Here is a 17,139-nt window from a genome sequence, read left to right as displayed (position 1 = left end):
GTAGAACCCGAAGAGCTAAGAGGTTACCCAAGGAAGAAATTTTTGAGAGAAGTTAGGAGATATCACAGGGATGAACCATACCTTTACAAACATTGCTCTGACGGGATATATAGATGCTGTGTCGCCGAATCTGAAATCCCATATATTTTATTCCAATTTCATGGATCCGACTACACTGGACATTTTGAAACCTTTAAAACGGTAACAAAAATCCTTCAGGCAGGATTCTGGTGGCCAACCATGTTTCGCAATGCTCATGCATTCATAGCACAATGCGACAGATCCCAACGAAGAGGGAAAATCAGCAAAAGACATGAAATGGAACAAAAGTCTATTCTAGAAGTAGAAGTCTTTGATTGTTGGGGGATAGACTTCATGGGTCCTTTCCTTTCCTTGTACGGGAACAAATATATCCTAGTGGCTGTTGATTATGTATCAAAATGGGTCGAAGCAGTCGTTTCCCCAACAAATGACGTGTCTGTAGTTATCAAGCTTTTCAAAAGCATTATCTTCCCAAGATTTGGAATTCCTCGAGTGGTCATTAGTGACGGTGGATCCCATTTCATCAATAAATATTTTTCACGGATTACTCCAGAAGAACGGAGTACAAAATAGAGTTGCTACACCTTACCATCCGCAGGCAAGTGGACAAGTAGAAGTTTCAAATCGGCAGATCAAAGAAATCTTAGAAAAGACCGTGGGAACCTCTAGGAGAGATTGGTCTAGGAAACTGGACAATGCACTTTGGGGCTTACCGGACTGCATTCAAAACTCCATTAGGAACAAACCCATTTCACCTACTCTATGGAAAATCATGTCACTTACCGCTTGAGCTAGAACACAAGGCAGCATGGGCTACAAAATTATTAAATTTCGACATCGAACCAGCTGTCGAAAGGAGACTCATGCAACTTAACGAGCTGGATGAAATAAGACACTTAGCCTATGAGAGCTCGAATATATATAAAGAGAAGACGAAAGCATATCACGATAAAAAGATCATCTACAGGCACTTCAAACCAAATGATCAAGTTCTGTTATATAACTCTCGGCTTACGCTGTTTCCCAGAAAACTCTGATCCCGTTGGTCAGATCCTTTCACTGTTGTGGATATCAAACCTTATGGAGCCATTACACTTATAAAAGATAAAGGAGAAGAATTTACAGTGAATGGTCAACGAGTGAAACATTATTGGGCTAAACCGCCAATTAGTTGGCCTTTAAACTTAGGCATTCTTCCTGATAATTAGACAGATCGAACTTTGAGTCGAGCTTAAGACTTAAAATAAGCGCTGAATGGGAGGCAACTCATTTCTAGTTTTAGGATATTTAAGATTTAGTTTTAAAAAAAAGAAATTAATTATCAGAAAACATAACGGCTGTCGATCGACGAAGATATCTCTTCATCGATCGACGGGAAATGAAAAACACGGGCTCACTTAAGTCGACATTAAGTCGACAAAACAAACAAACCCCAAACCCTTCGAAACAACCTCCACTCTTTTTCTCTCTCGTTTCTCGGTAAAATCGGACGATTATTGCACCTAATCCACTTGATTTTCAACTCTCTACCCGTTTAGATCTCTTAATCCACGAATCAACACGGTATGAACACAAAAATTTCTAAATTTTCGTTCTTTTTAGGGTTGAGATAAAAGATGAACTAGAACCGAGATTTTAGGGCTTATATAGATCGATTTGTGTTGATGGAATGATAGAATAGGGATTACGGATCGATTCAACTGATTATTATGCCATGCAAATCGAATTGCATCGAATGGTTTTTGCAGGTTCTCGCGATGGAGGTATCGATCGATGATAACCATTTACATCGATCGATTATAACACTGATATGTCAATCGACATTGACACAGAACCGTCGATCGATATAGACCACTAAACCATCAAACTTCGCTGATTTCATATCTTTCTTTGTGAACTTTGGTTGCAAATGGATGAAAGGAGAACGAAGAGAAGATTTGACACCGGCGGCACCAGTACATCTCCACCCACGCCACCGGTTCGCTACCAACATCATTGGCCAAGAGAGCGCGAGGACGATTCCATCCCACTCTTCGACCACTTTGCTAACCCTCGTGCTGCGGCCAAAAGCTTGGAATGCAAGAACCGTGCGATCAGGGACGAGTGGGACGACTATGACAGCATATTCTACAATGAGTGGCTGAAGGTTTCCATTGAGCCGACGGGATTCGTCGACCCGGATGTGATTAGATGGCTAGGCATCAGAGAGGACCTCAAGGACATGTTCGTGGAGCTGGGAATGGGGAACATGGCCACCAACCCACACGTCCTCTACCCGGAGCTGGTCCGTCAGTTCATGGCCACGGTGCAGGTATATTATAACCGCGAGAGAGTGAGGAGAGCCAGTGAGGGTACCTTGACTTTCTTCATCTGCGGCATCCGCTACAGAGTCCCTCTCATGACTCTTTGCACCATCTACGGGTTTCAGAACTCAGAGCTTTAGCGTGCCTCTGAGCCTAGCTTCCCTAGGAGATCGACGTTCTGGGGGCATATGGCTTCTGGCATCTTCCACTCAGGCTCGGCCCTTCAGACAGACATCCGTCACCCGACTCTGCGCTACTTCATGAAGGTCCTTGCCAACACCCTGTTGTGCAAGATGGAACCTAGCAAGGTTCGGGTGCTGGAGCTCACATTGGTCTACTATGCGGTCAGGATCCTTGTTCACATGGAGGATATTGAGGAGCCGGACGACGACACATGGCCCAACCTCGGAGCCCTCTTCGCTGAGCACCTCGTCAAACTCAAAAAAAGTCATTCCAGACATCGGGAACGAAGAAGGAGACGGTATGTAGTCTGCTTACACAGATCTTCAGGCATTGCAGGATACCATTTGATGGGGCTAAGGTTGATGACCAGCTCATCTACCTGGATGCAGCACACCTCACGAGTGCACACTGGCTCAAGGACAACCGCTACTGGAATTTTAGGGATGAGGATGGCACTCACTTGGTAGAGCTACCCCATCGTGCACTCACGGACTTTCCAGGAGGCCTCGCCAGCATCCAGCTTCACCCTAACCCGCTCATCCTCCGTGCTCCATCGACCATGCCGCGCCGCTACACCGTGCAGCGAGCTGGAGGACCTCAGCAAGAGCAGCCAGAGGCAGCACTTCCGCCATTGCCACCTATGCCAGACATGTCTACACGCCCTGAGGGAGATTTCCAGCGCGTTGTAGATGACGCTCTCACCGCCATATAGGCTAGAGTATCAAGATGTCGTTGTTCGAGCAGGGCGAGTGTGAGGGCCAGATCACCATCAGCTGCAGGACCATCACGCCAGCGCAGGGGTGACTCCGAGGAGATCACCGACGAGACTACTGATGAGGACTAGTCCTCATATTTCTATCCCTATCTACTTATGTTTTCTTCTGCCCTCGTACTATTAGGATTTCTTCTCGGATTTATTATCTTATGTTATGACTAGAGTTTATCTATCTGCTGATCTTTCATGTGTTTGGATTGTCTACCAGAGCTAACCTGAATGACTGATACTCATATTGTGATGAGTTAGACCCATCAACACGTTGCAGCAAGCGCGGAAATTTTCTGTCTCTGCGCCGTCGATCGACAAAGAGGTGCTTACGTCGATCGACGATCGAGACAGAAGGGTACAAACATTCTTTTCTCTTGTCATAAACATCTAACTTAGTACTTATGATTTATTCTCTAACCAATCTTAGACTGAATATCACTGGAGACAGTGAAATTTAAGTCTGGCGCAGGTATTTACTGATATTAGTTTGCTGCTAAATTCTTATTAAAATATTTTCTAACAACGTTTTCTAAAAAATTTTATCGAGTCAAGAAGGGGATAATAAACTTCTTCAAATTTTTACTTGTTATCTAACCACTCTATAGCGCCACTCTTAGACTAACTGACTGCAGAAAGCACCAGAGATACTAAAGTGGATCAACCTGTCAACTATGACAACACTTGCTGAGAATGTTTGAAGGAACCAATGCTGACCTCCAACCTAACCTGACTCAACTACTTGTCATGGGGCTTGGTATACATGTGATCATATTCTTCAAACAAGTCTGGAAGGTAAGCCTTGTGTAGATTTATCACCCTCTCTCTCTATTTCGAAATTCACAATTATATAGATTAATATATATATATATATATATATATATATTATATATATAGATAAATTATGAAGAAATTCGAACCTGACTTGGTGGCTAATTAAGGCTTGCTTCATATAGGTAAAGGATTAGAACAAGACTTGATGGCTACAACCATTAAGGCTTGATTCACAAATAATCATAGGATATTGGTCAAAAAGAAGTGAACAGGATTTGGTGACTAAAACCATTAAAACTTGATTCATGGAAGCCTGTCCAATCTTGGTCAAAGATCTTGCAAAATAAGCAGACTTTAACTGAGAGAAAAATTAGTCAAGAGAGAGGAAATAAACTTTTGTTTACCTGCAGGTCCAGATACTTGTTTGAGTATCCTTGCATCCTATGATCGATACCCCCAAGCTAAAGCTTACACTTTTATTTATGCAAGAAATGAGGTTAGTAGAGGAGAATGTCAGATAAGATCATATTATGTTGGCTAGGTGAATTTGGTTGCTATACTAGGATAATGTATGATGTGTTTCTAAAGTTAGGATTTCAGTGATGCGGTTAGCAACAATGTAGAAGTGATGATTTTAAGTTTTAAATCCGTGAATCCCCGATGTTTTCAAACCTCTCTTAGAGAGACTGCTCTAGTATGTTTTGCTTGAGGACAAGCAAAAGAGTAAGTCTGGAGGAGTTGATAGACCATGGATTTTACTCATTATTAGCCATGGTATATATGTGTTTTAATCTATATTTACGACGATATAGAGTCTATTTAGAGTAATTACAGGTTCATGTACTTACTTGAGGAAAATGATGTATTTGGAGAAATTTGGAGACTTTTTGAGAGCTTTGTTGGAAACAGAGAAGGATTCGATTATTGTATCAGAATATCGACCGACGATTACCAAGCACAATCGATAGATGAAAGACTCGTATCATCGATCGACGGCGAAGTCTCCCGCGAGTTAATGACAAATTAGAAGATTGCAAGTTTCACAAAAGTTCCAATGATTACATTCCAAGTCCCTAGCCGCCTGTTAGGCTATATTATTAGGGTTTTGTATCGTTTTAGAGGCATAATTTCCTAGAGACCTTTTAGACTTGGAGAGAAGCAACACACCACCATTGGAGGAAGAGAGAGCTTAGGATTGGAGAGATAGATCTGAACGACAAAACATAGAAGAACTTGAACTCCCCTGCTTTCACTTATTCTAATGTTTACTCTTGTTATTCATTTTATTTAAGTATTATTCAGACCATCATAACCATGTGCTTTATGAATATGTCTGAGTAGTCTTACTGTTTGATTTATGTTTCTCATGAGGTTGATATATGTATTGCTAACTTAAATTGTTGCTAGGGTGTTTAAAATATAGTTCTTCATCTAGTTTTTCTTAAAGCTAAGTCTAGGATTGATCACCTTTTAACTTAGATCTTAGGATTAATTGAGAACGAGACATTGCTTGACTCAATACCTGAAAATAAACTAGTATGATCTAACTAACTAGATACACATGAGAGCTGGTCTAGTAAGTTAGAGAACACAATCAAATCCGCTTGATTTCTGAAAGAAGCATCGATCGACGCAACGATAATTCTGTCAATCGATATTTTAAAAGGTGTATCGATCGATATTCTTTACAAATTATTGATCGACACTTTCTCGTGATTAACATACGAAAGTTGAAATTCGAGATCCAGATTAGATAATCTAATTGATTTTACTTAAGTTTGAGTTCGAGAACAATTAATATTAATAAATCCCTAAAAACTCAAATTAAGTTGTTTACTTATCATACATGAGAATGTACCTGAATCTAGCTAATCCTCCAACTGGTAACAACCTCAAATCAAACTAATCGAGCAACTGCCTTTTCTCACAATTTCATTTACTGCTTAAAACCTATTAATCTAGCTTTATTTCGAAGACTATAAATTTAATGTGTAATCCTAGAGTCTCTGTGAATTCAGTCCTTAGGGTAATTTGAGTGATATCAGTCAGTTGACCTTGGTAGCCGAATTCCCACGATTATTCAAAAAATGTTAAGGTTTGAAATATCAAGGTTCAGTCCATGTATATCACATCTTCTATTTCAGATGGCAGTCTTTTTCAACAAAATAATTTGTTTTCAATCTTCATTGCAATTTAGGCATATGGGTGGATGACAATTTTGAAAGGAAATAAAATAAATATTGGGCATATACGATATTAGGGTGAAGGACCCTAAGATCGGCTCACTCGAATGGATCAGATATGGATATGAACTCCGGATGGAGAACTGAATGGATTGAAGGGTCGCACGAAGGTTGCGGAATGGCCTTCGATATTCCCGTCTTCAGTTGGTGCTTGATATGACTCACAAGTCCACCAAAAGAAGAATCTCAAATCGTTGCTTTATATGTTCACATGACCAACGAGTTTGAGAAAGTGTTTGCTTGGATATGACTCACCAAGAAACAAGACAAGTTCTAACCAAAGAACAAAGAGTTTAACTCAAAAAACTTTAGACAAAATTGATTGGTTTATTCAATAGAAGGGATTACATACTTAAAGAGTTTTGTAGATCTAGACATTTAATAGTAATGTAGGAAAACAAGACATAGAAAATATAAAATTGACTAGATCTGGTCAAGGCACAGAAAATAAAGAAAACTAGTCAAAGTGACTGATCGGCTTCCGTCCAGATGCATCCGAACCGGCTGTGTCCAAAGCAGTAGGGATCAGCACATAGGCGGGCCGATCAGCAAGGGCCGCGGGACGTTCTGATCGGACAAGTTGTGTTCCAATAAAGCCCAAGTCTTCTGATAGCTTAAGGATCCTTGCCTTAGAGAAATATCCAAAGGAAAAGTCCATGATCGGATCGAACAAGGTAGAGAGATCATCAGCACGGTCGTCGGTACATGCGGTACGAGCCAATCGAGCCAAAAGAGAAGCCATGGTCTGAATCGGAACTGGCTCGACCTAAGTGGATTATGGCTTGACCATCAGCCTTAGCTTGTCGAGTTGGCCGGGAGAGACGGGCTTCAGTTCGGTCAGTTCGAGCATCTGGTCGAGGATCTGGACGAAGCTCCAAACCGGACATTCGCGGATCGAGCCGGTACATGGCCCGATTGGTCTGTCTGATCTGATCGGAAAGATGAACCTCAACTGGGACATCTGGAACGTTCTGATCGGTCTGGTCCATGGACTGGGGCACATCATTCCCTCCTTCTTTAAAAGGATTTGTCCACAAATATGGATCATCTACAAGAAAAGGAGAAAGATCATACACATTAAAACTCGAAGAAATATCATACTTACCTTGTAAGTCAAGCTGATAAGCATTGTCATTGATCTTTCTAAGAATCTGGAATTGACCATCGACCCGAGGCATAAGTTTAGACTTTCTTTCTTCCGGAAACCGTTATTTCCTCAAGTGAACCCAAAAAAGATTGCCTTCTTTAATGATCACCTCCTTTCTCTTCTTGTTGGCATATCTCTTTTATCCTTCAGTTTTGGCTTCAATGTTTGCACGAACCTGCTCATGTAACTTCTTGATAGTGTTTGCTTTCCTCTTGCCATCTGTGCTAACTCTTTCACTTAAAGGTAAAGGCAAAAGATCAAGTGGAGATAAAGGATTAAAGCCATAAACGACTTCAAAAGGTGAGAACTTAGTAGCATAATGCATAGCATGGTTATAAGCAAACTCAACATGAGGCAAACATTCTTCCCAGAGCTTAACGTTTTCTTAACCAATGAACTAAGCAATGCAGACAAAGTTCTATTCACTACTTCAGTTTGGCCATCAGTTTGTGGGTGACAAGTCGTAGAAAACATCAATCTTGTTCCTAATTTAGACCACAAAGTTGTCCAAAAATAGCTAAGGAACTTAGCATCACGATCAGAAACAATGGTCTTAGGCATTCCATGCAATCTAAAAATTTCCCGAAAGAACAATTCAGCAACTTGCACAGCATCATCAGTCTTATGACATGGAATGAAATGAGCCATTTTCGAAAATATATCAACAACCACAAAGATGGAGTCTCGGCCAGTTTTAGTCCTAGGCAAACCAAGAACAAAATCCATAGAAATATCTACCCAAGGATGAGAAGGAATGGGTAGAACCGAATACAAACTGTGATTGGACGCCTTGGTTCTGGATTTCTTGCAGACCACACATCGGCCCCAAATCCTCTCAACGTCCTTCATCAAGCTCGGCCAGTAAAAATGATCATAAACCGTCTTGTACGTCTTCTTGACTCCAAAATGTTCCATAAGACCTCCTCCATGAGATTCCCTGAGAAACAACTCCCTCAAAGAACATTGGGGCACACACAAACGGTTATCAAAGAACAAAAATCCTGAGTTTTGAAAGTACTTTCCGTAAGCCACTTTAAAACACTTTTGAAAGATTTCTTTGAAATCCGGATCAGTCTCATACAAGTCTTTGATAAATTCAAAACCAAGTAGTTTTGTTTCAAGGGCTGAAAGAAGAGTGTACCTTCGGGACAAAGCATCGGCCACAACATTTTTCTTACCTTGCTTGTACTTGATTACATAAGGAAATATCTCAGTGAACTCAACCTAACGTGCGTGTCTCTTGTTCAGCTTCTGTTGACCCTTAAGATGTCTAAAAGACTGGTGGTCCGTGTGGATAACAAACTCCTTAGGCCAAAGATAGTGTTGCCACGTTTGGAGAGCTCTCACCAAAGCGTATAGCTCCTGGTCGTAGGTGGGATAGTTGAGTGTGGCGCCTCCAAGCTTCTCACTGAAGTAAGCAATGGGTTTCCTATCCTGCATCAAGACATCACCAATTCCAACTCCAGAAGCATCACATTCAATCTCAAAGGTTTTAGAAAAATCAGGAAGTACAAGTAAAGGAGCATGAGTCAACTTCCCTTTTAACATCTGAAAAGCTTCTTCCTGGGCTTGTTCCCATTTGAAACCGACGTTCTTCTTGATCACTTCAGTCAGAGGAGCTGCAATGGAACTGAAGTCTGGAACAAACCGTCTATAAAAACCGGCCAGACCATGAAAGCCCCTTACCTCGCCTGCGGTCGATGGACTCGGCCAGTCTCGGATGGCTTTGATTTTCTCCTCGTCCACTCTAAGTCCATCAGCACCTACAAAAAAACCCAAGAATACCACGTGATCTGTTCCAAAAGAGCATTTACCAAGATTGGCAAAGAGTTTTTCTTTTCTAAGAACTTCAAGAACATATTTTAGATGCTTCTTATGATCTTCAATGTTTTTGCTATAGATAAGAATGTCATCAAAGTAGACAACAACAAAATGACCAATGAATGATCTCAAGACATGATTCATCAAACGCATAAAGGTGCTAGGTGCGTTAGTAAGATCAAATGGCATAACAAGCCATTCATACAATCCTAACTTAGTTTTAAATGCGGTTTTCCACTCATCACCTTCTTGCATCCTAATCTGGTGATAGCCACTTTTCAAATCAATTTTAGAAAAGACACATGATCCATGCAACTCATCAAGCATGTCATCTAACCTAGGAATGGGATGACTATACTTTACCGTGATGTTGTTGATGGCACGACAGTCCACACACATGCGCCAAGAACCATCTTTTTTGGACACGAGAAGGACAAGAACGGCACAAGGACTGAGGCTTTCCCGGATGTAGCCTTTCTCCAGAAGGTCACCAATCTGTTTCTGAAGTTCCTTGGTCTCCACCGGATTGGTACGGTAAGCTGGCCGGTTTGGTAGAGACGCGCCCGGAACAAGGTCTATCTGATGTTCAATGCCTTGTATTAGTGGCAATCCCTTAGGATTCTCAACTGGAAATACATCAGAATAATCTTGCAAAACATCTAAAAGCTCACTCGGGATCTCCGGTGCAAGGTCAGAAGAAGAAGCCATAAGAGATTCTTTGTACACAAGTAAAAGAAATGACTTTTGTGAGTAAAGAGTTTTCTTGACCTGACTTTGCTTGATATAGAAATTGGAGTTCCTTTGGGATGATTCAGGTTCATCTTGTTTAAGTTCTTTGTCACGGCTCTTCTTGAGTTGGGCCTGATCTTGATGAACCTCCAAAGGTGTAAAAGGAACCAGCGTGGTCTTCTTTCCCTTATGATCAAAGGAGTGTCGGTTTGTGAAGCCATCATGCACGGCTCTTTTATCAAACTGCCATGGCCGGCCCAAGAGAATGTGGCATGCGTCCATAGGAAGAACGTTGCAAACGACCTCGTCCTCATATCGGCCAATGGTAATAGGGACAGTAACTTGCTCTTTCACATACTGTTCTCCAGCCTCGTTTAGCCATTCCAACCTGAAAGGACGAGAGATAGGCCGAGTAGCAAGTCCTAGTTTCCTGACAAGGGTGTCACTAGAAACATTAGTACAACTCCCACCATCAATAATCAAAGAACAAACCTTTTCAGAAACTAAACAACGAGAATGAAAGAGATTCTCCCTTTGTTCTTTTTCATTGGTTTTGGGTTGGACACTCAGAGATCTTCTTGTGACAAGTAAAAGAACAAGAGCTGGATAGTCGAAGCAAACCTCCTCATCAAAGATCGGATCGGAATCAACATCAAAGGTTGGGTCGAAATCATCGACCACACGGCCGTCCGTTTCATTGAAGATAGACTCGACCATGCCTTTCCTAGCAACGAGTAGTGGTCCTTGATGCGGATATCCAAAGGACTCGTCCTCATCAAAGAGCGGACCCAGATCCTCCTTGTCCTCATGTTCATCCTCAGATTCAACTTCTCCATTCTCCATGAGAATCATCACTCGTTGGTAAGGACAGTTTTTGGCAAAATGTCCTAGACCTTGACACTTGAAGCACCTAATGTCTCTTGCTCGGCCAGAAGTCTCTATTGCCTTTCCTTTGTCATCACGAGCAGGAACATCAGTTTTAAAAGCATTATGTGTTGTGGAAGAAGACATACCTTTGTCTTGGTAGCTTGGCTTAGGAGCAAAGGCCGGTTTAGAAGAGAAGGTCGGTTTTGAAGCAATGGCCGGTTTTGAGAAACTCTTCCTCTTGAGTTGTTGCTCGATCAAGATGGCTTTGTGTAGCATCTGTTCCATACTGCCATACTCTTGAAGCTCTATATGGTCTTGGATGTCACGGTTGAGGCCTGAAAGAAATCGAGTCATGGTGGCGTCCAAAGACTCATTCGTGTCCGTCTTGATCATCAAGATTTCCATCTCTTGGTAATAGTCTTCCACAGACTTGGTTCCCTGAAGCAAGCGTCTTAGCTTCTGGTGGAGGTCGCGGTGATAGTGAGCAGGCACGAATCGTTTCCTCATCAGTTCGGTAAGCTCGTCCCATGTCTCAATCGGCCATGCTCCTGTTCTCCTCCTGTGGGTCAAAACTTGATCATACCAATTAATAGCATAGCCAGAGAATTCAGTAGCAGCAAGCCTTACTTTCCTAAGTTCAGAAAAGTTTTGACAATCGAACACATGTTCAATTTTCCTTTCCCATTCAAGAAAAGTATCAGGATCATTTTTACCATCAAAAGGTGGAATTTTCAGTTTCAATCCGTTCAAACTATCATCAGTACGACCAGTTCTAGCAAATGGATTGACATCACCTGGATCTCGGGTTCTAGGACCTCTTTTGGGACGGTATGCGGATCTAGCCTCGTCCTCCTCTTGAATCTCATCGTCGGACCGTTTTTTCCTTCGCGGACGGTCTCTTCTTGCTCTGGTTCTAGGATGAGTTTGGCTGGCCTGAAGCTCCTCAAGCCTTTGATGGATTTGATCTAAGCTTGCGTTCAACATGTTAGACATAGAATCATCCAAAGCACGCATTTGAAGGTTAGACAATCCAGCAACTGAGTTTCCGGGACGGTTTCGTTCATCATCACTACTCATGGTTCCTGAAATTTCTTAAACACAAAACGTTAGATAAAAATCCTCACTCTCTCAAGTGTTTGATCCTCACCCACACACGTGTTTCTCTCAGAATTTGGATGGTCACACTAGCAAGTTTCCTCTCAGGGTTCTAAGAATCCCAATGGAAAAATCGAAGCAAACACAAGGGAATTTTCTCAAGATAGAAAGATAAGAGATTTTGGTTTTGGAATCCGTTTTAACCACCTCAAAGGCTGGATTTCTCCTCAGCCAGCAGGCTTTCTCTTCCACCACCAATCCACAAATCAAACTTGAAACATTTTTTTTTTTAAAATTTCGTAGATCTCTTTTTCTTTTCTTTTTTTTTAAATGGATGGTAATGAGGGCCCAGATTCAAGATAGATAGAAGAAGAAGTGTTTATGAAGAAATGGAAAATTAGAAGATGGAATGATTTAGAAGATACCAGACGAGTGGCTCTGATACCACTTGAAGGACCCTAAGATCGGCTCACTCAAATGGATCAGATTTGGATATGAACTCCGGATGGAGAACTGAATGGATTGAAGGGTCGCACGAAGGTTGCGGAATGGCCTTCGATATTCCCGTCTTCAGTTGGTGCTTGATATGACTCACAAGTCCACCAAAAGAAGAACCTCGAATCATTGCTTGATATGACTCACAAGACCAACGAGTTTGAGAAAGTGTTTGCTTGTATATGACTCACCAAGAAAAAAGACAAGTTTTAAACAAAGAACAAAGAGTTTAACTCAAAAACTTTAGACAAAATCGATTGGTTTATTCAATAGAAGGGATTACATACTTATAGAGTTTTGTAGATCTAGACATGAAATAGTAATGTAGGAAAACAAGACATAGAAAATATAAACTTGACTAGATCTAGTCAAGGCACGGAAAATAAAGAAGACTAGTCAAAGTGACCAATCGGTTTCCGTCCAGATGCATCTGAACCAGCTGTGTCCAAAGCGGTAGGGATCAGCACATAGGCGGGACGATCAGCAAGGGCCGCGGGACGTTCTGATCGGACAAGTTGCGTTCCAATAAAGCCCAAGTCTTCTGATAGCTTAAGGATCCTTGCCTTAGAGAAATATCCAAAGAAAAAGTCCATGATCGGATCGAAAAAGGTAGAGAGATCATCAGCACGGTCGTCGGTACAATGCGGTACAAGCCAATCGAGCCAAAAGAGAGAAGCCATGGTCTGAATCGGAACTGGCTCGACCTAAGTGGAGTCTGGCTTGACCATCAGCCTTAGCTTGTCGAGTTGGCCAGGAGAGACGGACTTCAGCTCGGTCAGTTCGAGCATCTGGTCGAGGATCTGGACGAAGCTCCAATCCGGACGTTCGCAGATCGAACCGGTACACGACCCGATTGGTCTGTTTGATCTGATCGGAAGGATGAACCTCAATTGGGACGTCTGGAACGTTCTGATCGGTCTGGTCCATGGACTAGGGCACATCATAGGGGATGTGAACATATTTAGGAGTTTCGTGAAGTTTAGGCGGAGCAAAACTTCATGTTCTTAGTTAGTTTTCACGAAAGGCTAAATAATAAGGTGATAGGGCGGATTCTAGCGTTTTTGATTAATTCAGTAGTAACGGTGCAACCAATTCATGATATGTCTCGTTTAGTTTACCTCTCAGCTAGTAACTGACAATTACAAGTGTGGTAGCGCATTTTTAGTGGAGTAGAGTGGAAATACTGAATGAATGCATTGGTTTGCATGAAACAAATAATGCCAGAATAGAGGAAAATGGCGAATAAGATTTTCGCACGATCGATGATTTTAATGTCTTTATTGGAACCAGTTTTGGTGCTTAATTATCACTGGATTTTGTTTTCTCAAATGTCCTTATTTCTGGAATTCGAGTTCTCTTGATCCAATAAGCTCATATATATTATCTTTTATATGGATGAAGAAATATTATCTTAGCTATATCATTGATTCCGAAAAAAAAAACGAACACCCAGAGATTGAAATCATGAGTCAATTCATGATCAAACACTTGAATCCAATAAGCTTATATATATATAAAGAAGTATTATCTTATTACTACGACAAAACATATTTTTTACGAGGGCAATATTCCTTGTAAATTCGTCGTAAACGGGGTGTTACTATGGATTAACGTCGAAACACGTTTCATTGTTAAACGTCCGTCGTAACGGAGGTTTCGTGGTAAACACCTCGTAACGTTTACGAGGAAAGCTTTCCTCGTAAAACGGACGGAAACATTTCGTCGTAATCGAGACATAATATTTCGTAAAGTACTCGTATTATTTCGACGTAAACTCCATGTAACATTTACAAGGATTTTACAATTCTGCCGATGTAAGCTCCACGTAAACGTTAGGACGACCTTATTTCGTTGTAAATTCCTTGTAAACGTTACGACGACATTACGAGGATTTCGTTGTAAATTACATGTAAAGTTTACGACGAATTTACATCTTTTCTTACCATTTAATATTAAATTAAAAATAAAAATATTATTTAATATTCAAAATTTTAAAATTTTAAATATAAAACGAAATATGAATATCAAAACATATTTTAAAAAAAAACTATTTAAGAGCCATAACATAATATTTAAATTCATAATACAAAACGGAACAAATAAAAAAAAAACTACTACATATTATCGAAGTAGTCGTTGGCGGTGCTCACCCGAGCACCGGTCTGGATCAGCATCTTCGGGATTTCGTATTGGCATCCCGAGAGCTGGTCCTCTCTTATTTAATGCTCTCTGCATAGTCGGGTTTTCCACCGCCATCACGTCCAACAGATCTTCAAGAGAGTCTAAATGATCCTGCTGGCTATCCATTCGAGCTTTCATCTGAGAATTCTCTTCATCCCGTCACGAAGCATATGACGAAGTTGTCTTTGCAACTTCGTTGCAACTTCGTTAACAGAGCATATGCCCACTGTTCGTTCCTTTTTTCTAGGAGCCACTTAAGAAAACATATTAAATAGTTAAATTATATTAAATAGTTAAATTTATTTAAATAAAATTTAAAATTTTTACCTTCTCGAAGATCCTATCGACCTCTTCGATGGTCAGTTTGACGTCGGGAGACTGATGGGTTAATTGCGTCTCCCGCTCTTCATAGTTTATACAAGACTAATTAAAAGGATTGAAACAAATTAATCCATTAATTTATGGAATGATCTCTGGATTCCAACTTCTAACTTGAGATCAACAACTTGCAAGGTAAATATGTGTGACTCTTATCTTATTGCACTAATTTTATTGGGTAAAATATATGATTTTTTTTAAGGTTTACCACTGTAATGATAATCAATAAAAAGCTGGCAAGCCATATTATGTTTATTAAAAAAAGTAAAAATAATCAGAAAATAGTATTAATTACCAGAAAAAGAAAAGAAAAAAAAGAATTTGTCGTTGCAAAACTCAAAATCGTAAACACAAAACATTAAACCCTAAACCCAAAACATTAAACCTAAAACCCTAAACCCAATAACCCTAAACCCTAGAACTAGGTTTACGGTCTTGGGTTTAAGGTTTAGTGTTTAAAGTTTTATCTCTAGGATTTAGAGTATAGAGTATTGCTAGCGGTGCTTAGAGTTTATGGTTTAGGGTTTAGGTTTTGCTGACGACGTTAACAACATAAAAATTTTTTTGACAATTAATACTATTTTTAGATTATTTATTATTATTTTTCATAAACATAATATGATTTGGCAATTTATTATTGGTTATCAGCTAGAAGGTTAACCCAATAAAAACTCAAAATATAATGATGCTAAGAAGAGATTATCGGTGAAGATGTGGTCATAACGAGAATTTGCCGATTAGTTTGGTTTGGAAAATGGATATTAATGGTTAGCACAATACCAATTTGGAAGATATTAGATTATATCAGGATACAACACTATAATTACATCAGAATAAATGTCGGGAAAGAAAATTTACTTGGACATGGTGTAAAATCTTATGAATATGCATGAAAGAATAAAATTAGAAAGTTGCCAGATTATCTTGGATGTAATCGGTGAAAAAAACTATGATATATTATGGAGAAATCGGCCAATTCATACATCAACAGTACGCCGCAGTCCTGGTCAGTACATAAACTGATGACCTGTGCTAAAACATACATCAACGTAGATTTATTTTAAATTTCATACGCGAACTAATAAAATTAGGCTAAATTATACATTGACCTCTTTTTCGTTAGTCAAACGTTTATGAATGGTAACATGTCATTAACGGAACCATACGTCTCATATTGGAATTATTTCGATTTAAAATAATAATTATTAAAAAAACATATTCTTGTCAAATCTGTTGCTGGGGGATTTCGAACCCGAGTTTGGTCAATGACTATTATGTCTCCGAACCACTGTGCCAAGTTGATTCTATGTTTCTAGTCTCCAAGGTTTAATATTTATAGCTAATATATATTTAATTCTAATATTTATAGCTAATATATATTTAATTCTGATATTTTTTTCCTTGTTGTTTGTCTTCTATAGTCATCATCTTCCTAGTGTTTCAAAAAAAAAAAGTGTTTCAAAAAAAAAAGTCATCATCTTCCTCCTTCCTCTCTAACGTTACAGTAAGAACCACCACTTTCACTCTCACCTTTTTCATTTTCAGTTTCACGTCAACTTAATTCCTCCTTATCGCTTTTTTAATCAACAACAATCAGTGGCTGGCTAGATCTCACTTTCATAGGGGTCTTTCACTACAAGAAAACACATGCTTAACTACGAAAATTAACGAGGAAAAACAATCCTCGTAAATTTGCGTCGAGTTTACGACGAATTTACGTGAAAAACTAAAGTCATCGTTATTTCCTCGTAACGTAACGACAAAACTGTTTCGTCGTAAAGTGGATGTAATTTTACGAGTATTTTACGAGGAAAAACTATTTCCTCGTAAATACGACGTAAACTTTGCGTGGTATTTACGAGGTAATAGTTTACGTGTATTTAGCGAGGAAATTTTTGAATCCACCAACTTTATAGGTGTTACACGTTTTTTTTGCCCACCTAATTAATTTTCGTCGTAAATTCATAGCAAAATTACAACTACCAGATTCGAATTTTCCTATAAATATGGATGTTTGAACATCATTTTAAACACACCAACAACAAAAAACGTGAAAGAAAAAAAATGGCTGGCTCCGGGACTATTTACGAGTTGCGGAAGTGGATGTATATGCATAGA

Source organism: Brassica napus, chromosome C7 (genome assembly GCF_020379485.1).
Source record: "Brassica napus cultivar Da-Ae chromosome C7, Da-Ae, whole genome shotgun sequence".
In the NCBI taxonomy this organism is placed as follows: Eukaryota; Viridiplantae; Streptophyta; class Magnoliopsida; order Brassicales; family Brassicaceae; genus Brassica; species Brassica napus.
Note: the sequence above shows the minus strand (reverse complement) of the source record.